The sequence below is a fragment of the Panthera leo genome, chromosome F2 (assembly GCF_018350215.1).
Source record: "Panthera leo isolate Ple1 chromosome F2, P.leo_Ple1_pat1.1, whole genome shotgun sequence".
NCBI classification, from domain to species: Eukaryota; Metazoa; Chordata; class Mammalia; order Carnivora; family Felidae; genus Panthera; species Panthera leo.
Genome location: NC_056695.1, coordinates 27,784,220 through 27,811,242, shown reverse-complemented (window position 1 = coordinate 27,811,242; position 27,023 = coordinate 27,784,220). Strand labels below are relative to the sequence as shown.

The 27,023-nt window shown below is 34.9% G+C and overlaps 1 protein-coding gene across 2 annotated transcripts in view; it reads left to right on the top strand.

The window, feature by feature from the left end:
- Window positions 1-27,023, top strand: part of IL7 (interleukin 7) — a 60,181-nt gene that overhangs the window by 14,060 nt on the left and 19,098 nt on the right. The gene's annotated exons all lie outside the window — the stretch shown is intronic.

Here is a 27,023-nt window from a genome sequence, read left to right as displayed (position 1 = left end):
TCCATATTAGGAAAATAAAAAGAGAACAAATTAAAACTAAATTAATCATAAGAAAAAAGATAATGAGAATTAAAAAAGTAATTCAAAACAAGAAATCAATAGAGAAAATCGGTGAAATCAGAATCTGGCTCTTTGAAAAGATCAATAAACTTGGTAAACTTTTCTCTAGCCAGGCTAACCAAGAAGATAAGAAAGACGCAAATTACACATATTAGAAATAAAAGAAAGGACACCACTACTAATACCATGGATATCAAAAGGATAATAAAAGAATATTATTGTGATGGTTAATTTTATGTGTCAGTGTGGCTAGGCTATAATACACACCCATTTGGTCCAGTAGCAGCATAAATGTTGCTGTGAAGGTATTTTTTAGATGTCAACATGGAAATCCATAGACAATGAAGAAAACAGATTATCCTTCATGATGTGGGTGATACTCATTTGTTACAGACTGAATGGCTATATTCTACAAAAATTCATATATTAAAGCCCTTAACCTCCAATGTGATGATCTTATTAGGAGGTGGGACTTTGGGAGGTAATTAGGTTCAGATGAGGTCATGAGGGTGGAGCCCCCATGATGGGATTAGTGCCCTTAGAAAAGCAGGAGAGAACCAGAGCTTTCTCTCTCCACCAAATGAGGCCACAGTGAGATGATGGCTCTCTGCAAATCTGGAAGAAAGTTCTCACTGGGCACCAAATTGACTGGCACCTTGATTTTGGACTCTCCAGCCTCTAGAACTGTGAGAAATAAACATCTGTTGTTTAAGTCACCCAGTCTATGGTATTTTGCTATAGCAACCTGAGCAAACTAAGACATCATTCAATGTTCTGAAGGCTGTAAGAAAAAGCACTGAATTCTCCCAAAGAAGAAAGAATTCTGCTTTCAGACTCAAGACTACAACATCAACCTCCCTGGGCTTCCAGCTTACTGGCCTATCCTGTAGATTTTGAGCTTGCCAGCCCCCACGATCAAATCAGCCTAATTCCTTAAAATACCACCCCCCCCCACACACACCTCTTTCTTCCCCTCCCTCCCTCTCCTTCCCTCCCTGTCTCTCTCTCCTACTGCTTATCTATCTATCTATCTATCTGTCTATATCTCCTATTGGTGGTTCTGTTTCTTTGGAGAACCTTGACTAATACAATTATGAACAACTCTATGGATACAAGTTTGATAATTTTGATGAAGGCACCAGTTCCTTAAAAGACACAAATAATAAAAACTCACACAAGAAGAAATAGATGACATGGATAAGACTGTATTTATTAAAGAAATTGAAAAAGAATTGATAACTTTTCAGAATACAAAATGCCAGATCCAGATGGTTTCACTGGTGAATTCTACCAAACATTTAAGTAAGAAAGTATATCAGTATACTACAAACTCTTTCAAAAACAGAAACAGAGGGAATACTCACCAACTCGTTCTATGAAGCCAGTATCACCCTAATACCAAAATCTGACAATGACACTGCATGACACGAAAGCTGAAGGTAAATATTTCCATGAACAGATGGGGAAAAAATACCTTAACAAAACATCAACAAATTAAGTCCAATGATGTATTAAAATAATTAAACATCATGACTATGTGGGATTATTCCAAGTATGCAAGGTTGGGTCAACATTTGAAAATCAATTAAAGTAATTTATAATATCAACAGATTAAAAAAAATCATGATCATATCAATAGATGCAGAAAAAGGATCTGACAAAATCCAACAGGGATTCATTACAAACGCTCTCAGAAAACTATGACTAGAAAATAATTTAAGCAAACTGATAGAATTCATTTGCAAAAATCCTACAGGTAACATCATATCTAATGGTGAGAAATCAGATGCTTTCCCTTAAGATTAAGAACAAGTTAATGATGAAGGGTCTCTTGAGTGGCTCAGTCAGTTAAGCAGCTGACTCTGGTTTTGGCTCAGGTCATGATCTGAGTGGTGAGTTTGAGACACATTAGGCTTTGCACTCACAGCACAGAGCCTGCTTCGGATCCTCTATCTCCCTCTCTCTGCCCCTCCCCCACTCGCACTCCTGCTCCCTCGCTCTCTCTCTCTCTCTCTCTCAAAAGTAAGATGTGGTATGTATATACAATGGAATACTACTCGGTGATTAAAAATGAATTCTTGCCATTTTTAACAACGTGGATGGAACTGGAGGGTATTATGCTAAGTAAAGTAGGTCAGTCAGAAAAAGACAGATATCGTGTTTTCACTCATATGTGGATCCTGAGAAACTTAACAGAAGTTCATAGGGAAAGGGAAGGAAAAATAAGTTACAAACAGAGAGGGAGGCAAACCATAAGAGATTCTTAAATACAGAGGGTTGATGGAGGTGCGGAGTTGGGGGGTGGGGAAAATGGGTGATGAATATTGAGGAGGGCACTTGGGATGAACACTGGGTGTTGCATGTAAGTGATGAATAATGGGAATCTACTCCTGAAGCCAAGACTACACTGTATTCACTGTATGTTAGCTAACTTGACAATATATTATTTTAAAAAAGAAGAAAAAAAGGTTAAAAAATTTTAAAAGGACAAGTTAATGATATACCCTCTTATCACCCCTGTTCAGTATTATTCAAGAAGAACTAGTTAATACAATAAAATAAGAAGAGAAAATAAAATATACTCAGGGGAATTAAAATGGTTTGTGTTTACTGGTGACATAATTATCTTCGTAGAAAATTTAGAGTAACCAAAAGAGCTCCTGGAATTAACAAGCAATTACAGCAAGGTTGCAGGTTACAAAAAGACAAAAGACAATTGCTTTTTTATATACCAATAAATGAACAATTGCATTTGAAATTACAACACTACTTACATAAGCATGAAAGAAATTAAATACTCATGGATATATCTAATAAAATATGTATAATATCTATATGAGAAAAACTATAAAACCCTAATTATCAAAGAAATTGAAGAAGAACCAAATAAATGGAGATTTATTTCATGTTCATGGTAGGAAGCCTTAATATCGTTAAGATGACAATTCTTCTAACTTGATCAAAGCATTTCAGTCAAAATATAACAAGTTATCCTGTGGATCTCAAAAACCTGATTCTAAATTCACATGGAATGTCAAAAGACCCAGAATTGTCAACACAATATTGAAAAGGAAAACAAAGTGTCCTGACATTGTCCAAACTCAGGACTACTATAAACCTAGAGTAATAATAGCAGTGTGTTATTGGTGAAATAATAGACAAATCAGTAGAACAGAATAAACAGCCCCAAAGAAACCAACACTAATATAGAGAATTGATCTTTGACAGAGGATCAAAGCTGATTCAGTTGGAGAAAGGATATAGTCTTTTCAACAAATAGACCTTGTAGCTTTCACAAAAATTGACTCAAAGTAGAAAGTAGTCCTAAATGTAAAACACAAAACTATATAACTCATAGAAAATAAAATAGGAAAAAAAATCTAGGTAAACTTGAATTTGGCGATAACTTTTTAGATACAATACTCAACAGTGCAACCCATGAAACAAACAAACAAACAAAAAACTGAGATTGGACTACATTAAAATTAAATCTCTGCTGTGAGAAAGACCCTGTTAAGAGAATGAAAAAACAAGCCACAGACTGGGAGAAATATTTGCAAAACACATATCTGATAAATATCCAAAAAATTATTAAAACTCAACAATAACAACAACAACAACGAAAAAAAAACCTCATAAATAAGAGGCAAATACCAGACTAGACACCTCACCAAAGAAGATAATACACATAGGAAATAAACATAGAAGAAGATGTTCAAGATCATGTCATTAGGGAATTGTGAACTAAAACAGTGAGATAGCACTACACACCTGGTGAATGACTAAAATCTGTCATGACTAAAATAACTAAAAACAGTCACACATCAAATGCTGACAGAGATGCAGTGCAACGAGCACTCTTATTCATTACCAATGGGAGTGAAAACTGATACAACTATTTTGGAAGACAGTTTGGCAGTTTCTTACAGAGTTAAACATAGTCACACCATGTAATCATGATTCTAGGTAGTTACCCAAATAAGTTGAAAATGAATGTCCATGCTAAAACTGTCATGTTAATGTTTATAAAGGTTTTATTTATTCATAATGGCCCAAAATGGAAGCAACTACATCATCCTTCAACAGGTGAATGGATAAACAAAGTATGTACGTAGATTCAGTGGCATATAATCAGTGATAAAAAGATATGAGCTATCAGGCCACAAAAGGACATGACGTTATCTTAAATGCATATTGTGTAAAAGAATTCAGTTAAAGGGCTACATACCTTATGATTCCAAGTATACGCCATTCTAGAAATGGCAAAACTATGGAGAAAGTAAAAAGATCAGTGGTTGCCAGGGGTTGGGGAAGGAGGAAGGTAGAAATGAATGGGTGATGCACAGAGTAATTTTCGAGCAGTGAAACTATTCTATATGACACAGTAATGGTGGATACATGACAAACATTTGTCAAAATAGACTTTATTCCATAAAGAGAGAACCCTAATGTAAACTATGAACTTAAGTTGATAGGAATGTAACATACTGATTCATGAACTCTAACAAAGATACCACACTAATGCAAGACATGAATAAAGGGGAAATGATGGATAGAAGGAGTGGATATATTTGAACTGTGTCCTTTTTTCCAAGTTTTTCTGCAAGCCTAAAACTGTTCTAGAAATAAAGCTTATTAAGGGGCGCCTGAGTGGCTCAGACGGTTAAGCATCCAACTTCGGCTCAGGTCGTGATCTCGCAGTCCGTGAGTTCGAGCCCCACGTCAGGCTCTGTGCTGGCAGCTTGGAGCCTGGAGCCTGCTTTGGATTCTGTGTCTCCCTCTCTCTCTGTTCCTCCCCTGCTTGTGCTCTATCTCTCTCTGTCTCTCAAAAATAAATAAATGTTTTAAAAATAAAAAATAAAGTCTATTAAAACAAAGCAAAATTCATTCATTCATTCATTCATTCATTCATTAAAAAATAAAAGAAGGCTAACAGTACTTATTTTATGGCTACAAACTTTCCAAATCCAACATCCTTTTGTATGTACAACTAGTTGCTGGGGAGGAAATAATTATATTTCCAAAGACAGTTTCCTGGGCAAAATGAGATTAAGAACTCAACCTCTTATATTTTGAGGCCCAATGAAAATAGGTTCTTTATGAAGGACTGAATTGTTCCTGGCTGATATCCACTGGCAGGAAGATTCATCATGAGAGAAAGGAGTCTTGACTGGTTACCTGCACTGAACACCAACAAGATACTATTGTTCAAGATATTTGTTAGGAAAAGTTTACTCTGGAGAAGAGTGTAAGGATTGGCATCACTTTTAGATCTGAGTACCCCGCTATTGTAGATCTCTTTGGAGACAATGGTGGGCATACAAGAATGAATTAAATAATTATGAATTTGGGACCTCAAGCCTGTGCACAGTTGGGGCATATACACATATATGGACCAGGAAGAACATCAGACTATGTTGCACTGATTTTCTGTGTGGATACCTTATATCCACAACAGAAATTAAAACAGAAAGAAAAAGCATAAGCAGAAAGCTATGGATGGATCACACAGTCCTGTTTTCTTTACATGGAATTTGGAAGGAAACTTAGTCTGTTTGCACTGAATAAACCCTCCACATTCTTGGCTAATTCAGAAAACTGAAAAGAGAGATTTATACAAGTCTAACAAGTGGAAATAGAGCTAGTTTAGTTGGAAAGTTGTTAAAGATGTGACATTCTGACTACTCTTAGTCTGCTGAAGCGTATCATACCTGTTTTGAACACTACTATGATCTCATTACATGTAACAAAGAAATGACGTAACATATGTTCTAACCTTCATAGCGGGCTTTAACAGGTGATCACACAATAGAGTCTAAAGGTATATGTATCATTGGTATTCATGATTTAAAATGTACTGCTGGGGTGAGATGACAGATAGAAGCACATTAAAATGAGCTAAAATTGGGTACCTAAACCTTACAAAATATAAAATAGAGAATCAAACTAAGGAAAAGACACTTTTTATGCAAAAAACTCATTGAAAATTGTCAGCCCGCAGTGAGAAAGATCTTTCAGGAACCCTCACGACTAACAGCATGTCCTAAAACAACACCCCTCCAAAAATGGTTACATAAGTGGTGTAGTGGTTTGAATGGTGGCAACTCTATTGCACCTGGGATGTATAAATGTGATCTTATTTGGAAAAAAGGTGTTTGCAGATATAATTAAGAATCTCAAGGGGCACCTGGGTGGCTCAGTCCGTTAAATGTCCAACTTTGGCTCAGGTCATGATCTCACCATTCGTGAGTTCGAGCAGCCCCACATCAGGCTCCATGCTGACAGTTCAAAGCCTGGAGCCTGCTTCAGATTCTGTGTCTCCCTCTCTCTCTCTGTCCCTCCCCCACTTGTGCTCTGTCTCTCTGTCTCTCTGTCTCTCTCAGAAATAAACATTTAAAAAATTTAAAAAAAAAATCTCAAAGTCAGATCAATCTGGATTAGGTGGGTTCCAAATCCAATGACAAGTGTCCTTAGAAGTAAAGAATATGAGAAGAGACAAAGAAAAAGCCAGGTAAAGAGAGACAGAGATTGGAGTTATGAAGTTACAAGCTAAGGAATGCCAAGGATTGCTGGCTGCCTCCAAAAGCTGGGAGAGAGGCATGTAACTCTGCCAACCCTTGATTTTGGATTTAGGCCTCCAGAGAATACATTTTTGTTGTTTTAACCTACCCAGTTTGTGAACATTTGTTATGGCAGCTATAGGAAACTCATATAGATGGTGCCAAAAGTGTACACAATTCTGATAAAGATCTCACAAATAACTCCATCTTGGAAAGAAGCAGTGGAAATACCTGCTGGGAAAGGCAAGTGAAGCAGACAAAGGACTCCCTGAATATCATAGTCTCTACCAAAAGCAAAACACTTCACTCTTAATTGGAAGGGAACCTTGAAAGTGAAGCGACCACTCTCTTTCCAAGAAAGGCAGCTCACCAAACCCCCCACAATGGACTTGAAAAGATTGTTACGGAGTAGACAATACCATGACCTCATCTACAAGTACTGAGAAGAGACAGTGTTCTCTGATAGGTGAGAAGGGACATATGAGGTCAAATAAATATCAGCATAGAGTGGATCCCTATAAACTTAAGATGAAAACAACATGGCTACCCTGCAGAAATATCACAGACAGTAATAAGTCAATTTATGAATTATTATCCCTGAAAACCCATCAAATGGGAGAGTAAAATAACCTATGATAGAGGAAAATTTCCCCCAAAATGGCTGAAAAAATGAAATTAACAAATTAAAGGGGCATATCATGTACTATAAAAAATTGATACAACATGATTGTCAGTGAGTTATATCTTGGTAACGTGATTGAACTTCAAGATAAAGGAAGAATAATTCAAGCATTCAGACAGAAATGGCAAATCAATTTTGGGAAAATCAGAGTGGCTTCAGATTTTTCACATCTAAATGCAAAAGATAATGAAATAATAGCCACAAAATTCTGAAAAAAATAAAATGTGACTCAAGAATTTTATACCTAGCCAAGTTATTGTTTATGCATAAAATGCAGAGACAGAAAACTATGCATCAATGCCAAACTGTAGGGGAACAGAGCACTCATAAGCCTTAAAGAAGAAGAAGAAAGGGGCACCTGGGTGGCTCAGTCAGTTTAGCGTCGGACTTCGGCTCAGGTCATGATCTCACAGTTCATGGGTTCGAGCCCCGCGTCGGGCTCTGTGCTGACAGCTCAGAGCCTGGAGCCTGTTTCAGATTCTGTGTCTCCCTCTCTCTCTGCCCTTCCCCTGTTCACGCTCTGTCTCTGTCTCAAGAATAAATAAACATTAAAAAAAAATTAAAAAAAAAAAAAAAGAAGAAGAAGAAGAAAAAAACTACCAGCCACAAAATCCAGCTAGCCAAGAGAAAAAAGGATACAGTAGCAAAAGGTTAATTGATGAGCATAAAATGTACTTTCATTTAAAATTAGAGTGGTCTCTCCTCTCCCCAAAATATATTGTATTCTTTTATTTTTTTCATGGTTCTTACTAATATCTGAAATTTTCTTATCTGTGAGGCAGAGGCTTTCTTGTTAATCACTGTATCCCCAGAATCTACAATATTACCCAGCACAGAGTTGACCCCCTCAAAAATATTAATTGACTGACTGAGTGAACATACTTTACTATATTTACATAAAAATCTTAAGTGTTAATTTCAAATTATAGTGTAAAGATGTTGATATGCATTAGTGAAACTGTATAATTTATATGACTTACAGTTTTTACCATATTGACTGTACTCATGACTCCTCACCACTCTTAGTTTATCACTATTAAAACATGTAACCCACCTAATGTCTTGCTTACTGTTGGTGGGCCAGGCAGTGTTTACAGTTATCGCTGCCAGAGTAAAGCACTCCCTTCTGATTCTGCATGATACTTTGTTCTACCATACTTGATTATATTGCTTTGCCTGACATTTTTCTTCAGTAAATCTTCATCTTTGTTCTACCTGTGACCACCCCACTTCAGCTTACTATAATCTCTAAATATAGTCAATCTAGAACTTGGTTCACTCATATTCTCTCATTAATAAAATTTGATGTGTCCTAAGGTTGAAAGTGATATATAAAGTTCAGGCAAGTAATAAGGCAGTTAGAAAATGATGATTTTCATCATTTAGCATCAGCACTGATGATTACAAATTCATATTTGGCACATTTTTAATTGCTGGTTGTTATACTTGTAAGATGTTATATAATCATTACTGCCTATTAAAATTAACACTGGTGAGTGATTAAAATCTCCTAAAATGATTAATGTGCATACATTGGCAGGTTTGCAATTGGTTTTCCTGATATATGTAAAATAGCAACTTCTGTTCCTTAGTGGTTCAGTTAAACATTCATTAAACATCTGACAATTGCAATCTTCCAACTCAAAAATGGATCTTATTCTCTCTAAGAGCTCTAGTGACTGAATGGAAAATTACAATTTTAATAGGGCTTTGAAGAATGGTAGGTCTTAAGGAGGCAAATGAAAGATAATAGAGGACTACTTGAATCAAGTTTGAAGTCCAAGGTTTTCAATGCAATTTTGTATGCACTTATGAAATGCCTGTTAGTGGTTGTATGCAAGCAATTAGATATTGAACATAAGTATAAAAAGACCAGTCTGGCAGAATGGGTTCCAGTCCTGTGAAGTTCACAGTTTTGTCATTCTATGAGGCTAGCATTACCTTGATTCCAAAACCAGACAAAGACCCCACTAAAAAGGAGAATTACAGACTACTATTCCTGATGAATATGTATGCAAAAATTCTCAACAAGATACTAGCAGATTGGCTCCAACAGTACATTAAAAGAATTATTCACCATGCTCAAGTGGGATTTATTCCTGGGCTGCAAGGATGGTTCAATATCCTCAAATCAATCAACGTGATACATCGCATTGATAAAAGAAAGGATAAGAACCATATGATCCTCTCAATAGATGTAGAAAAACATTTGACAAAACACAGCATCCTTTCTCAATAAAAACCTTCCAGAAAGTAGGGATAGAAGGAACATAGCTCAGTATCATAAAAGCCACATATGAAAGGCTCACAGCTAATATCATTCTCAATGGGGAGAAACTGAGAGCTTTTCCCCAAAGGTCAGGAACACAACAGGGATGCCCACTCTCACCACTGTTGTTCAACATAGTACTGGAAGTCCTAGCCTCAGCAATCAGAAAATAAAAACAAATAAAAGACATTGAGATCAGCAGGGAAAAAGTCAAACTTTGACACTTTGCACATGACATGATACTCTATGTAGAAACCCCAAAAGACTCCACCAAAAAGTTGCTAGAACTGATACACAAATTCAACAAAGTCGCAGGATAGAAAATCAATATACAGAAATCTGTTGCATTTCTGTACACCAGTAATGAAGCAGCAGAAAGACAAACCCAGGAATCGATCCCATTTACAATTACACCAAAACATAAGACACCTAGGATTAAACCTAACCAAAGAGGCAAAGATCTGTACTCGGAAAGCTATAAAATGCTTTTTAAAGCAAGATTCCAAAGGAGTAGGTGGGACTAAAATAGCCCCCAGGGGTTGGAAAAAGAAGAAGTGGGAGTGGATTAAGTCCCAAAAATCATGTGACTGTTAAATAATGAAGAGGGGGAGGAATTGATAAGATATGGAAAGAAAACACAATAGGAGCGTTTGGAGTTCCAACAGCCAAGAAAATGCTTGCTACACAAAAAGCTGTGATTCCTCTCCACGACTGGGTGGGAACATTGTGGTTGTCACTAGACAAACAGCTTTACCCAACAAAGTCGTGATTTCATGAATATCATCATTTCTAGAGGAAGATCTTGACAGAAAGTTGACGAGATCAAACAGAAGAATTGAGGAGTTATTACAGAGTAAACATTAGATAATACCATGAGGACTTCCAGAAATAACATGGCACTTTGAGAGGAGTTTATCTCAATCGGGTAGGAAGTTAAAGGCTTGTATTATAATGATGTATGTATAAAAGAGAAGAGTGAATTTATGTTCTAATCATTAGATGGACACACATGTAAAGGTCTCCTAAAAAGAAAAAGGAAAGGCAAAGACTTTATGTAACTATACACATTACTTTTCTACCCACTTATAAACACTGTCTTACAAACACTGGCACAAATAACTACCTATTCTTCTGTGTATGTGTGAGTATATATATTTAAGAGAAGGCAATTGATACCAAAGACATAGTCCGGAGAGCTAATCTGTGAAAACAAGTGATTCTGAAGAAAAAAAAAAAATGAAATCGAAGCAGAAATTCCAAAATTGAAGAAAGATCTATTTCTGTATTTAAAAAAATATATATATAAAGTCTCTTGATTATGTCAACAGTAATAAGGAGAGACAAACACTAGGATATATCAAAGAGAAATTTTTCAAGCAAGCATTCATCCTAGAAGAATAAAGAGGAAAGGTTTCCCATAAAAGAAAATAAAATTTGGCTCCTCTTCATTTTTTCACTCATTTTTACCTCCAGTTGACCAGTCTCTACTGAGATTTATAATAACAAGAGCATGAATCCATAATCCTACACATAGGAAAATTTTAATTAATGTGCCAAGGGAAATAAAGATAAACAGAGCTCAGAAAATTTTAATTAATGTGCCAAGGGAAATAAAGATAAACAGAAATAAAGATAAACAACTTTCTTATATTAACAACAACAACAACAACAACAACAACAACAACAACAACAACAAAAACCTGACTGCAGGATTGTCCAACAAAAGAAGATATTAATATATTTCAATAGTGAAGAAATGATACTATAAAAATGACTGCTATTAAAAACTTAACTGTTTGGTGATGTCTGGATGGTTATTATAAATATAGAAACAATAACATGTTTTGCCTAAAAACTAAAAATATTCAAAGCATGTGATTACAGAGGGACTGAGAGGAAGTAAAAAAATAAATAAATCCCTCTTCACATTTCAGAATAACCAAATATGTTTACCACTTATATTGAGAAAGAATATAATTTTAACAGTTTTTTGGAAAATACTTTTTTTTATTTTTAAAGAGAGACAGCATGCAAGTGGGGACGAGGGGCAGAGGGAAAGAGAGAGAGAATCCCAAGTAGGCTCCATGTTCAGCACGGAGCCTGACATAGGGCTTAATCCCATAACCATGAGATCATGATCTGAACCAAAATCAAAAGTCAACTGCTCAACTGACTGAGCCACCCAGGCACCCCTAACTTTCTCTTTTGATTGTTTTATTGACCCATTGGTCATTTAGTGTTATGTTGTTTAGTCTCCATGTGTTTGTGATTTTTCATTTTTTTCTGGTGATTTCTAGTTTCATGTCGTTGTGGCTGGAAAAGATCTTCTTAAATTTATTGAGGCTTGTTTTGTGACCTAACATGTGATCTATTTTGGAGAATGTTCCATATGCACTTGAAAAGAACATGTATTCTGCTGTTTTGGGATGGAATATTCTATATATATCAGTTAAGTCCATCTGGTCCAATGTGTCATTCAAAGACACGGTTTCCATGTTAATTTTCTGGCTGGGTAATCTATCCATTGATGTAAGTGGATTGTTAAAGTCCCCCACTATTATTGTATTACTATCAATTTCTCTCCTTATGCCCATTAATTTTTGCTTTATGTATTTATGTGTTTCTGTGTTGGGTGCATAGATATTTACAATTGTTACAGTCTATTTTAAAGTCTATTTGATTTAAGTATTGCTAACCCAGTTTTTTCTTTTTAAGATTTTAAAAAATGTTGTTTATTTATTTTGAGGGAGAGAGAGCATGAGTGGGGGAGGGACAGAGAGGGAGAGAGAGAATCCTAAGCAGGCTCTGCTGTATGCTCAAACCAGCATACAGTCAGATCATCATCTGAGCCAAAATCAAGAGTCGGGCACTTAACCAACTGAGCTTCCCAGGCATCCTTAACCCAGCTTTTTTCCACCTCCATTTGCATGGTAAATGTTATTACAACCCTACACTTTTAATTTGTAAGTGTCTTTAGTTCTGAAGCAAACATCTTATAGGCAGCATACAGATGGATCTTGTTTTTTAATCCATCCTGCCACTTTATGTTTTTTGATCCAAGCATGTAGACCATTTACATTCAAAGTAATTATTTATTCGTATGTACTTATTACTATTTTGTTATTTGTTTTCTGGTAGTTTTTGTAGCTCCTCTCAATTCCTTTCCTCTTCTTTTCCTCTTTTTCATTGTGATTGATGAGTTTTTATAGTGTTATGTTTGGCTTTCTTTCTCTTTATTTTCTGTGTATTTGTCATAGGTTTTGGGTTTGTGGTTACCATGAGGTTTGTGTGTGTGTGTGTGTGTGTGTGTGTGTGTGTGTGTGTACACACACATATATATATATATAATCCTAAATAAACAGCAGTCTATATTAATTTGATGGTCATTTAAGTTCAAACACATTCTAAACAAACAAACAGAAAAAGAAAAAAAAAACTTTCTTTGTTTTTCTTTTTTCTTCTCCCCCATTTTTTTACTCCCTCCTCCATATTTTATTTATATGTGGTCATATTTTACTTTTTTATTCAATATTTTGTTATGTCTAATTATGACCATTTATTTTCCACTTAAAGAAATCTCTCCTCAGCATTTCTTGTAAGGCCAATTTAGTTGTGATAAACTCCTTTATCTTTTGTCTGGGAAACTCTATATCTCTTTCAAATCTAAGTAATAATCTTGCTGGGTAGCATATTCTTGGTTACAAGTTTTTTTACTTTAGGCATGAACAAATGCAATCTGAAGTTTAAAACACACCATTTACAGTAGCACCCACCAAAATGAAATACTTTGGTATAAATTTAACAAAATATGTACAAGATGTATATGAGGAAAACTATAAAACTGATGAAAATTCAAAGGAAAACTAAGTAAATGGAGAGATATTTCATATTCATAGATAGAAAGACTCAATACTGTCAAGATGTTACTTCTCCCAATTTGATCTAAGATTTATCACAGTCTTAATAAAATTCCAGCAAGTTATTTTGTGGATATCAACAAACTGGTTGTAAAGTTTATATGGAGAGGAAAAAAATCCAGAAAAGCTAAATCAATTTTGAAGAAGAAAATTAAGTCAGAGGAATGACACTACCCAACCCAAGACTTACTATAAAACTAGAGTAATCAAGACAGTGTGAAAGTGGCAATACACACACACACACACACACACACACACACACACACACACACACATACACATATAGACTAATGAAACAGAATAGAGAGCCCAGAAATAAAGCCATATAAATATAGTTAGCTGATCTTTGACAAAGAAGCAAAAGTAATACGATGGGAAAAGTAATACGATGGGGCAAAGACAGTCCCTTCAACAAATGTGCTGGGACAACTGAACATCCATATGCAAAAAAACAAATCTATACACACACTTTACATCTTTCACAAAGTATAACTCAAGATGTATCACAGTCCTAAATCTAAAACGCAAAACAATAAAGCTCCTGAAGCTAACAGGAGAAAACCTAGGAGACTTTGGGTATGGTGATGACTTTTTTTTTAAAGTTTTTATTTAAATTCCAATTAGTTAACATACAGTGTAATATTAGTTTCATGTATACAATATAGTGATTCAACACTTCCATACAACACACAGTGCTCATCACAATAAGTGCCTTCCTTCATCCTATCACCTATTTAACCAATCCCCCCACCCACCTCCCTTCTGGTAGCCATCAGTTCACCTGTATAGTTAAAAGTCTGTTTCTTGGTTTGTCTCTCTCTTCCTTTTTTTCCTCTTTGCTCATTTTTTTTTGTTTCTTAAATTCCACATATGAATGAAACCATATGGTATTTGTCTTTCTCTGACTTATTTTGCTTAGCATAATACTCTCTAGCCCCATCCATGTCATTGCAAATGGCAAGATTTCATTCTTTTTGATGGCTGACTAATACTCCATTGTGTATATATATATACCACATCTTCTTTATCTATTCATCAGTTGATGGACACTTGAGCTGTTTCCATAATTTGGCTATTGTAGACAATGCTGCTATAAACAGTGGGGTGCATGTATCCCTTTGAATTAGTATTTTTGTATCCTTTGGGTAACCTATCTAGTAATACAATTGCTGGATTGTAGGGTAGTTCTATTTTGAGCTTTTTGAGGAAGCTGCATACTGTTTTCCAGAGTGGCTGCACCAGTTTGCATTCCTACCAACAGTGTAAGAGGGTTCCCCTTTCTCCACATCTTCACCAACACCTGTTGGTTCCTGAGTTGTTAATTTTAGCCATTCTGACAGTTGTGAGGTGATATCTCATTGTAGTTCTGATTGGTATTTCCCTGATGATCAAATGGTATTGGGAAAACTGGACAGTAACATGCAAAATAATGAAACTAGATCACTTTATTACAACATACACAAAAATAAATTCAAAATGGATTAAAGACTTTATAGGACGTGAAACTATAAAAATCCTAGAGGAAAATACAGGCATAGCACAGCCATAGCAACTTTCTACTAGATATGTCTCCTGAGGCAAGGGAAACCAAAGGAAAAACTATTGGGACTTCATCAAAATGAAAAGCATCAGCACAATAAAGAAAACAATCAATAAAACTAAAAGACCTATGGAACGGGAGAAGATCTTTGAAAAAATATATATATATGTATATATATACACACACACATACATATATTTATATATATAGGGTATATATATATATATATATATACCCTATATATATAAATATATATACCCTATATATATATATAACCCTTATATATATATATAAAGGGTTAGTATCCAAAATGTATAAAGAACTTATAAAACTCAATACCCAAAAAATGAATAATCCAATTAAATAATGGGCAGAAAACATGAATAGACATTTTTCCAAAGAGGACATGCACTTGGCCACCAGACACATGAAATGATGTTCAGCATCACTGGTAATGACTTTTTAAATAAAATTCCAAAGGAATGGTTAATGAAAGTAAATGATAATCTGGAGTTTATTAAAATCAAAACTTTCAGGGGCTCCTGGGTGGCTCTGGCCCAGGGTCGGTTAAGTGACTGACTCCAGCTCGGGTCCTGATCTCACAGCTTGTGAGTTCAAGCCCTGCGTTGGACTCTGTGCTGACAGCTCAGAGCCTGGAGCCTGCTTTGGTTTCTGTGCCTCCCTCTCTCTCTGCCCCTCCCCTGCTCACGCTCTGTCTTTCTCTGTCTCAAAAATAAATTAAAAAAATAAAATAAAATAAAAAAAACTTCGGGGCGCCTGGGTGGCTCAGTCGGTTAAGCGTCCGACTTCGGCTCAGGTCATGATCTCACAGTTCGTGAGTTCGAGCCCTGCGTTGGGCTCTGTGCTGACAGCTCAGAGCCTGGAGCCTGCTTTGGTTTCTGTGCCTCCCTCTCTCTCTGCCCCTCCCCTGTCACGCTCTGTCTTTCTCTGTCTCAAAAATAAAAAAATAAATAAATAAAAAAAAAAAACTTCGGGGCGCCTGGGTGGCTCAGTCGGTTAAGCGTCCGACTTCGGCTCAGGTCATGATCTCACAGTTCGTGAGTTCGAGCCCTGCGTTGGGCTCTGTGCTGACAGCTCAGAGCCTGGAGCCTGCTTCAGATTCTGTGTCTCCCTCTCTCTCTGCCCCTTCCCTGCTCATGCTCTCTCTCTGTCTCAAAAATAAATAAACATTAAAAAAAATAAAATCAAAACTTCAAAACCCATTCATATGTATATATACATATATATGTGTATATATACACATATATATACATATATACATATATGTATACATATATATATATTTCCCCTGATTCTAGTAATTATAGTAGCACTATTCATATTTATATATGTATGTAATGTAATTTATGATATATGTAACATATGACATATGTTATAGTAGCACTGTGTACATATAGTTACATATTTATTATATTCACACACACATACACCTATGTCTTTGAAAACAAAGTTTGCAAAATAAATGTTTTTAGGGACTTGTTTACTAAGGTTCTTCACATAGATAAGCAGGGAATCAACAGAAGATAAACATGCTATCACCTAAATGACAACACCTGTGATTATTAGCCTTGCAGCCACAGTAAATAATTTCTTAAGAATCTAAGTGTCTTTAAATGATGCCATTCCACCCAGAGGTGATTTTTCCCTAGACCAGATGAATACCAATGTAGAATTATAACATTTTTTTACCACATAAGGTTGTACGAAGTGACTTAGCATACAGTCAAACCATAGATTCCTGCCTTACCTGTATTGGCCTCCTAGACACTTTTTTTTTAGTTAAGATATAATTGGCATGCAACATTAGTTTCAGGCATCCAAAAGTGATTCACTATTTTTGTATATTGCAAAATGGTCACCACAATAAGTCTAGGTAACATCCATCACTACACAGTTACAATTTTTTTCTTGTGATGAAAGTTATAAGATTTACTCTATTAGCAACTTTCAAATATACAGTATAGCACTATTAATTATGGTCGCCATGCTTTACATTACATTCCCCAGACTTAGTAATTTTATAATGGGAATTTTGTACCTTTTGAGTACTTTCACCCATTTCGCCCCCTGCATCCAACATTTTTAGAGCACATTTGGCTCTATGTCAGGCCCTAGCACACAAACACGCTGGAGATAGGATTGTTGCATTTGAAAGGAAACAGCTTGTAGACTGGAGGAGGTAGAAACAATTTTAATTGGACTGAGGTAACATTAAAGTTTATGGAAAAAGTGGAGAAAACAGGAAAATAAAGAGGGGTATCTTAGTAATAATGATAATATAATTGAATTTTTAAATTTAACAGATATTTACTAAACAACTTAAAGATTCAGGTGTGGTTCTAGGGACTGAAGATCCACAGATGAAAAGGTACTCTTATGATACTTTCATTCACAGTTTTCAATGTGTGTTTCTGTAAAAGACACAAAGTTTAACTACATATCTCTCCTCATCTCACAAAGATCTTTTGAGTTCAGTACTATTATTATTCTGTTACCACACTGGGATATAATATACAGTTTCTTTCATAGGAAAAACTGAGGCATAATGAAATAAAGTAATTTGCCCAGAGTCACAGCTAGTGGATGCTACAATATAAAATTATGCCCAGACCATCTAACTCCAGAGTCCTTTTCATAACTGTATTGCTGTAACTGCTTTCTTTTGGAACAGTTATATGACATATTTGTTATGGAATGGGATTTTTTAGTAGAAAAGCCAGTGTTTCAAGAAAAAGAATAAACAACTAATTATATCCAAATTGAGTCTGAGCATATAAAATTTCAAGAGCATTTTCTCCAAGACAGAAGGGAATGAGAAGATTGGCATATTTCTAAGAGAGGATTCTCTTATTTTGATTCACTTATTTTGAGAGAGAGAGAGAGAGAGAGAGAGAGAAACCAAAAAACAGATCCTTAACTATAGAGAACAAACTGAGGCTTACTGGAGGAGAGGTGGTTGGGTGGGGGCATGTTAAACTGGTGATGAGTATTAAAGAGGGCGATAAGCACCGGGCATTGTATGTAAGTTATGAGTCACTAAATTCTACACCTGAAACTAATATTGCTCTATCAGTTAACTAGCTGGAATTTAAATAAAAACTTGGAAAAGAAAAAAAAAGAAAATATTCTTCTTTGTTCTCTGTGATAATACTTTCGAAGTTTATTTTTTTCACAGGGTGACCACATACCCCAGTTTTCTGGGACCATTCTGGATTGTACCAGAATGGCAGCCTATTTGATTAGTTTCCTCTTGCATTCTTAAAAGTGTTCTAGTTTGTGCAATAAATTTTTTGCTCACACTATTTGTACTATGCTACTTTAATTTTTGGTTTGCATGGTACAGAGCTTTCCTATATTTGTTTTTTTTTACTTACTTTGAACATAAAAATATTTTTAATGTCAAATATGTTACTTGTTTGCCATTATTCAAACAGTACTGAGATGTATGAAACCTTTTTAATTTCTCTCCACTGTTCCCACCAGAATCATGTACCTGAAATAATTAATATTAGCAGTTTGATGAAAATATCCTTCTTGCTCAAGAAAAGCTATGCATATATGTAATGTGCATATAAACATACAAAATTCACACACATATCTGCATATATAGGACATATGAAGGTATTTTCCTTTACAATTTTTAATAGAGGGTTCATAATATATTCATGGCTCTTCTATTTGTTATGCATTATTTTCACTTTATATCATGACTATCATTCTAGGCCAAATATATCTAGGACAGTTTTTTCATAAATGCATCATGTTCCACATTTAGTGTATTCTACAGTTCTTCCAACAGTTTTCTTATTGGTGATCAGTCAATATTTAACCCTACAATGTTACAACAGACATCTTTGTATGTGTATACATATATATATTTGTATGTGCATATTATCTCCTTTGAGTTAATCCTTGAATTTCTTTTTTTCAAAGTTTATTTATTTTGAGAGAGAAAGAGCACTAGCAGGGGAGAGGCAGAAAGAGGGAGGGAGAGAATCCCAAGCAGGCTCAACGTTGTCAGTGCAGAGCTGGATGTGGTGCTCAAAACGTGACCTGACCTGAGCTGCAGCAAAGAGACGGACGCTCAGCCAACTTAACCACCCAGTTACTCCTTATCCTTAAATTTCTGTAAAATTGGTTCCCCTAATTGAGATTTGCTGAAGAAAATGGTATATTCATTTGAAAAATGATTCACACTTTGGCCAGCAGATAAGGGAGCACATTTTGTCACATCCTTGCCAGCAACAGATGTCATTAGCCTTTAACATTTTTACCAATCTTGATAAGTGAAAATCTGTGCCTAATTATAGGCTAAATTTGCATTTCTATTGCTACTATAAAATGGGCATCATTTCATGTTGACAGTGTGCATTTCCTTTTATATTAATCAAGCCTATTCTTATCCATTTTTAGGTTGTCTTTTAATAATCAATTTGTACATTTTATATAAGAAATATTTTTAAAATTTGTTTTATTTCCATTGTATATCTCATATAATCCATTTTTTTGTGCAGTTAGTCTCAATTTCAGAGTTTAAAGTGATTCATTACTTACTCTCAGATACTATTCTTTCTTTATGCTTCTTTTCATATGTTTTATAATTTTGGTATATGAATTTTGGTATTTAAGATAATTCTTAAAAAGAATTTTCCAGGGGTGCCTGGGTGACTCAGACACTTGAGCATTTGACTCTTGATTTTAGCTCAGGTCATGATCTCACGGTCAAGGGATCAAGCCCCACATCAGGGTCCACGCGTAAGCCTACTTAAGATTCTCACTCTCTTTCCCTCTGTCCCTGCTCACATGCTCTCTCTCTCTCTCTCTCTCTCTCTCTCTCTTTCTCTCTCTCTTTCTCTCTCTCAAATAAAAAAAGAGAGAGAGAAATTTTTTTAAATGGAGAAAAGTGAAAATGAAAACACAATGGTCCAAAATCTTCAGGACCCAGTGAAAGCCATTCTAAGAGGGAAATATATAGTGATACAGGCCTACCACAAGAATAAAGAAAAATCTCAAATAAACAACCTAACGTTACACCTAAAAGAACTAGAAAAAGAGAACAAACAAAACACAAGGTGAGTAGAATAAAGAAAATATAAAGAAATAGGTGAGATAGAGACACACACAAAAAAAGGAATAAAGGGAAAAAATTAATGAAACCAAGAGCTGGTTCTTTGGAAAGATAAACAAAATTGATAAACCCTTAGGCAGACTTATCAAGAAAAAAAGAGACAGGACCCAAATAAATAAAATCGGAAATGAGAGGAAAATTAACAAGTGACACCACAGAAATACAAATGATTGTAAGAGAATACTATGAAAAATTATATGCCAACAAATTGGACAACCTAGAAGAAATGGATAAATTCCTAGAAACATACAATCTTCCAAAACTGAACCAAGAAGAAATGGAAAATCTAAACAGACCAATTACAAGTAACTGAATTGAATTGGCAATTTAAAATAAAAGGTAGCAAAAAATAAAAGTCTGGGACCAGATGGATTCACAGGTGAATTATGCCAAACATTTAAAGAATTAATACCTATTCTCAAACTATTCCAAAAAAATAGAAGAGGAAGGAAAGCTTCCAAATTCATTCTATGAGGCCAGCATTACCCTGATATCAAAACCAGACAAAGATACCACAGACAAACAAACAAACAAAAACACTACAGGCCAGTATTCTTGATGAACACAGATGCAAAAATTCTCAACAAAATATTAGAAAGCCACATACAATACATTAAAAAGATTTTTCACCATGATCAAGTGGGATTTATTCTTGTAGATACATGGAGGGTTCAATATTTGCAAATCAACAACATGATATACCACATCAACAAAATGGAGGCTAAAAACTTATGATCATCTCAAGAGATGCAGGAAAAATATTTGACAAAATTCAATATCTGTTCATGATAAAAAAAAACTCTCAGTAAAGTGGGGTTAGAGGAACATACCTCAACATAATAAGACTATATATGAAAAATGCCAAATCTGCCAAAATTTACCCAGAAATAGACAACCTGAATAGGCCTATCAGTATTAAAGCAATTCAGTTAATTGCCAATAACCTTTCAAAACAGAAATACCAGGCCCAGATAGATTCACTGATGAATTCTATCAAACACATAAGAAATTATATATAGCAGATTATGTCTTTCAAAAAAGTAGTCCATTTTATCTAGGTTATCAATTTGGAGATATAGAGTTATTAATAGAATTCTCTTAATTGTCTTTGTAATGGTCATGGAATCTGTAGCGATGTCCTCTTTTTCATTTCTGATGTTAGTAATTTCTGTGGTTTTTCTTCCTAGTTAAACTGGCTAAAGTTTATTGATCTTATTATAAGTCTTCAAAGAAGCCACTTTGGGTGTTACTGATTTTCTCTGTTGATTTCTTATTTTCAATTTAATTGATTTCTGCTCTAACTTTTATCATTCTTCTCTTTTGCTTACTTTGAATTTAATTTTCTCTTCTTTTTATCGTTTCCTAAGGTGGAAGCTTAGATTACCGATTTTCTTAGATTTTTACTTAGATTTCAATATATATATATTCAAAATCAATACTTTTTCCTTTTTTTTTTCCAGATACTTTTTCCTTTCTAACACAAATTTAAAGCATTCAATACTTTAAGTTTTCCACTAAGGATTGCTTTCACTGCATCTCAGATTTTGATAAATGATATTTTCATTTTTATTTATTTCAAATATTTTAAAATTTCTCTTTAAATTTCTTCTTTGATCCATATATTACTTCAAGGTATGTTGTTTAATCTCCAAATATGTTGTGATTTTCTAGCTCTTTCTAGCTTAATTCCATTGTGATCTAACAGCAGACATTGTATGATTTCTATTCTTTTAAATTTGTTAAGGTTTATTTTATGGCCCAGAATGTGGTCTGTCTTGGATAATATTCCATGTGTGCTTGAGAAGAATCTGTAATCTGCTGTTGGATTAAATGGTCTATGGATGTCAATTATATACAGTTAACTGATGGTGCTCTTATGTTCAACTTGTGTTCAAATGTCCTTACTGATTTTCTGCTTGCTAGATCCGTCCATTTCTGAGAGAGGGATGTTATTGCTTCCAATTATAATAGTGGATTCATTTATTTCTCTACATCCTATCAGTTTTTGCCTCATTTATTTTGTCTCTGTTATTAGGCACATACACACTAAGAATAGAATTGATTCCTTTGCCATTATGTATTGCCCATTTTTATCCCTGATAACTTTCCTTGCTCTGAAGTCATCTCTGTCTGAAATTAATACTGTTACCCCTCCTTTCTTTTCATTAGTCTTGGCATGGTATATATGTCTCCATCACTTTACTCTTAATCTACATGTCTCTTTATATTTAAAGTGCGTTCAGGGGGATGAGGTGCCTGGGTGTCTCAGTCGGTTAAGCTCTGACTTTGGGTCAGGTCATGATCTCACGGTTCATGAGTTCAAGCCCCATGTCTCATAGTTCGTGGGTTCAAGTCCCATGTCTGACAGCTCAGAGCCTGGAGCCTGCTTCAGATTCTTTGTCTCCTTCTTTTTCTGCTTCTCTCCCACTCATGCTCTGTCTCTCAAAAAAAAATACATTAAAATTTTTTTTTTAATAAAATTTTTAAAAAGTGCATTTCTTGTAGACAATATATACTTGAGTTATGTCCTTTTGATCCATCTGACAATGTTTTTTAATTGATGTATTTAGACTATTGACATTTAAAGTGGTTATTAATACAGTTGGATTAATGCCTACTATATATTTTTTTACTATTTTCTATTTGTTGTTCTTTGTTCCTATTTTCATTTTCCATCCTTTTTTTTTTTGCCTTTTGTGATTTGAAATTTTATATAATTCAATTTCTCTCCTTTGTTAGTATAGAAATTATACATTTTTTACTTTTTTGGAGCTACCCTAGAGTTTTCCATATATATTTACAACTAATCCAAGTTCATTTCCAAATAATGCTATACCACTTCACAGGTGGTACAAGTACCTTAAAATAACAAAATATTCTCAATCCTTTTCTTCCTTCCTCCTGTCACTTATATCATTGCTTTCATTCATTTCAGTTATAAGCAAACATTATACATACACACACACATATATATAATCAAGTTATATATATATATATATATATATGTGTGTGTGTGTGTATACATATATATATACATATATATGTATATATATTCAAATGCATCATTGCTAATATTATTTTAAATGAACTGCTAGGGAATAAGAAAATAAAAGTTGTTATTTTATCTTTACTTATTAATTCTCTGATGCTCTTCCCTTTGTGTGTGTGTGTGTGTGTGTGTATCTGAATTTCTGACCTATATAATCTTCCTCCCCTCTGAAGTACTTTTTTTTTTTTTAACATTGCTTTCAAGGCAGGTCTATTGACAACAAATTACCTTAGCTTTTATTTGTCTGAGAAAGTCTTTGTTTCTTTCCTCTTTCAAGTATAACTTCTCAGGGCACAGAATTTCAGGTTGGTGGTTTTTTCTCTCAACACTTTAAATATTTCACTTTACTCTCTTCTTGCTTCAGTGATTTCTGAGAATTTGGATGTAATTCTTATCTTTGCTTCCTTTATAGGTAAGATTTTTGCCCGACCATCTCCCCACCCATGGCTTCTTTCAAGTTTTTTTTTTTATCTTTGATCTTCTAAAGTTTTAATACAATATGCCTAGATATAGGATTGGGGTGCTTATTCTGCTTAGTGTTCTCTGAGCTTCCTGAATCTGTGGTTTGGTGTCTGGCATTAATTTGGGGGGAAATTCTCAGTCATTATTGCTTTAAATATTGTTTGAGTTCCTTTTTATCTCTTCTTTTGATATTCCCACTGTTTGTTACACATTTTGTAGTTGTCCAGGATTCTTAGAGACTCTGTTCTGGATTTTTTTCTAGTATTTTTCCTTTTTGCTTGTAAGTTTTAGATGTTTCTATTGTCATATTCTCAAGCTCAGAGACTCTTTCCTCAGTCATGTCTACTCTAATAAAGATCATTATTCTATCATAAGAGTTTTGATCTCTAGAATTTATTTTTATATCCTTTCTTAGAATTTCTCTCTGTTACATTATCCATTTTTCTTGCATGTTGTCTACTTCTCCCAATAAAGCCCTTACTGTAAAATTCCCAGTCTGATAATTCCAACATCTCTGCCCTGATTCTGGTTCTGATGCTTGCTCTGTCTCTTCAAATTGTGCCTTTTGCCTTTTAGTATGCCTTGTAATTTTTTTATTGAAGGATGGACATGATGTATTGAACAGGCATCTGTGGCAAATAGGCTTTGAGTAATGAAGTGATAAGACGTGGGGAGAAAGGGTTTGATGAGTCTGTGCCCCTGGACTGTAAACTTTCCCCATGCTTCTCAGTATCTCCCCATGTTAGGTGAGACAAGATGGCTAGAGGGGATGGAGTTGGATATTTCCCTTACCCCAGATAGGTTGGGCTCTGATAAAACCCATCAGGTTAGGTTCTGTTTAACTAGTTTCTCCTGAGGTAGGCCTTGTTAAGAACAACATAATGCTCTGACATATTTGAAAATCGTTTTGTTTCCTTCCCTCTGCCAGAAGCACATGGGGATTTTTCTTAGATATTCACTGTGAGGAACTCATAGAACTTCTATAGGAAAAACTCAGAAGAGTGTGCCTCGCCCCGCCCCACTACACACACACTGATGATAGGGTACCCTTGGAGTTTTAACTCTCAAACTTGTCCACTCAGCATTCAGCAAATTATAAATTATGGATTAGGTTTTTCTGTCTAGCTGGCTCCCATGGAGATTTATGCCGCTATAAATTGTGATTATTTGTATCTACCTGTCTGTCTCTCCAATATTTGGGGCAGCAGTTTTCCCTGTAAACTCCCTTTTCTGACAGATATAAAGAGTTGTTGATTCTTCGGTTGGTTCAGCTTTTTACTTGTTATTATGACAGAGTGGCAGCATCTAAGTTCCTTACATGCCAGACTATAACTCAGTGTTAAGGAATTGACTTAGTAAATATGCAACTCAAGTCATAAGAGCAAAAATGTATGAGTATGTCAGGAACTAGACTACTAGTTGGGGGTGTTCAGTGTGCTGTGGCATTGGCCAATATGTTTTTACAGAAAAGATAAACTAGAAAGTTAGTTTAATGTTGATCAGTTAAGAGAGCCTCTCCTATATATGTTCATATGTGTGCATATGTACATACATTTGAATATATGCTTTATGTAATATTTTTTTCTTTTGGTGTTTTATTATAAGCATATTCCTTTGTTCACACACATTACCTCAAAACAAATATAATATCTGCTTAATATTTTATGTTCCATCATTAGTATTACCATTTATTATCAGTTTTTTTCTACTTTAGTTTGCTCCTTTTATATGGATAAATTTCATACAGAACTTAGCTAACTTGACCTTTAAAAATTTTTTTAATGTTTATTTATTTTTGAAAGAGAGAGAGACAGAGCACGAGTGTGGGAGGGGCAGAGAGAGAGGGAGACACAGAATCTGAAGCAAGCTCCAGGCTTGGAGCTGTCAGCACAGAGCCTGAGACAGGCCTCAAACCCACGAACCGCGAGATCATGACCTGAGCTGAAGTCAGACGTTTAACCAACTGAGCCGCCCAGGTGCCCCACTTACTTGACTTTTTAGTTGGCATTTTAGATAATGGAACTTCACCTCTTTAAAACAATCTATTCTTCTGGTTTTGTTTACAGTTCTCTGACTTTTCTATGTATGTGTCTATTTGACATCTGTTCTTAGATCTCTGAACATCAGTTCAAACTTCATCTGTTTAAAATCACACACATGACTTATTACTCCACCTTTTCTACTATTCCCTTTCTCATTAAATTGCAACACAGTACCAGAAAAACCATCAATCATCCTTGGTATGTCAATCTCCATTAACTTTAATTTTTAAATCATGTTAAATTGGCTTCCTAAAGATTCACCTATCTCTACATTCTCTCCCACCACCAGGTCCAATAAACCATGATCTCAAGCACAGACAATGCAATAGCTTCCTAAAGATTCATGCATATACCTTCTTGAATTCTTCTGTTCATCAGACTGCTATTAATATAATCTCTGAAAAAGGTATTTAGCCATTAACTCTTGCTTTTAGGATCAAGACAATGCTCTTTAACATGTTCTTAAGCACCTGCGTAATTTTGTCTCTTCCAGCCCTTCTGTTTTCATGCAGAACCAGTGATTTCTTTTGCTTTCTCAGCTATACACCTGCTTTCCCTTACTCTTTTTTTCCAGAAGCATATCTGTCATTGTGCCCCCCCCCCGCCCCATTTAAATGTAGCCACACATGCAGTTTCCTACATCACAAATCCTCCTCTATTTTCTCTTTCTTTAGTTCACTCATGGTTCAGATCTCAGTTAAAGTATTTCTTTCTCAGGAAAGTCTTCACTGAGGTTCTTAAGTAAAATCTTGTATAGGTTCTTGTATAGGTTTTCATGGCTGCATATGCCCTTTATTCTTAACAGTTATCAAGTTTGGATTTGGTTGTGATTATTGGAATAATGTCTGTCTTTGCTACCAGACAGTAAAATTCCTGAAGTTTGCAACCATTTATGATTTTGATCACAGTTCTGTCTCTACTACTGTAAAGTACATGGTAGATGCTCAACAAGTATTTGATTGAAGAATAAACGAATGACATTTTATTTACACTAAGAATCAACTACCAATTCATACTACAGTCTGCTAAGCTACCTGACAAATGGTAAAATTTGTACCAATTAAAATAGGATTCCAAGAGCAATATACACCTTTTCAAATTTCAGATGTAGTACAGATTTCACCAAAAATAAGTCTCACTTTGAAAAGGCCCTCCAAATGAATCTTTATATGGGACAAGGCTTTGGACCATGGATAGGCTGTGATAGTGATGATCAGAAATTAAGACTATTTCTGTAGGCAACAAGTTCATTTTCAGAGAATGGCAAGGTATGAGTCTGAATCTTTATCTTCT